The following is a 791-nucleotide window of genomic DNA, read 5'->3' as shown; positions in this document are numbered from 1 at the left end:
CTGATATGATACCAGAGAAGACTACACAAACAGCCCTACACTCACCTAAAGGATTATTAGGAACACCTGTTCAATTTCTCATTAATGCAATTATCTAACCAACCAATCACATGGCAGTTGCTTCAATGCATTTAGGGGTGTGGTCCTGGTCAAGACAATCTCCTGAACTCCAAACTGAATGTCTGAATGGGAAAGAAAGGTGATTTAAGCAATTTTGAGCGTGGCATGGTTGTTGGTGCCAGACGGGCCGGTCTGAGTATTTCACAATCTGCTCAGTTACTGGGATTTTCACGCACAACCATTTCTAGGGTTTACAAAGAATGGTGTGAAAAGGGAAAAACATCCAGTATGCGGCAGTCCTGTGGGCGAAAATGCCTTGTTGATGCTAGAGGTCAGAGGAGAATGGGCCGACTGATTCAAGCTGATAGAAGAGCAACTTTGACTGAAATAACCACTCGTTACAGCCGAGGTATGCAGCAAAGCATTTGTGAAGCCACAACACGTACAACCTTGAGGCGGATGGGCTACAACAGCAGAAGACCCCACCGGGTACCACTCATCTCCACTACAAATAGGAAAAAGAGGCTACAATTTGCACAAGCCCACCAAAATTGGACAGTTGAAGACTGGAAAAATGTTGCCTGGTCTGATGAGTCTCGATTTCTGTTGAGACATTCAGATGGTAGAGTCAGAATTTGGCGTAAACAGAATGAGAACATGGATCCATCATGCCTTGTTACCACTGTGCAGGCTGGTGGTGGTGGTGTAATGGTGTGGGGGATGTTTTCTTG

Source organism: Amia ocellicauda, chromosome 12, assembly GCF_036373705.1.
Source record: "Amia ocellicauda isolate fAmiCal2 chromosome 12, fAmiCal2.hap1, whole genome shotgun sequence".
In the NCBI taxonomy this organism is placed as follows: domain Eukaryota; kingdom Metazoa; phylum Chordata; class Actinopteri; order Amiiformes; family Amiidae; genus Amia; species Amia ocellicauda.
Note: the sequence above shows the minus strand (reverse complement) of the source record.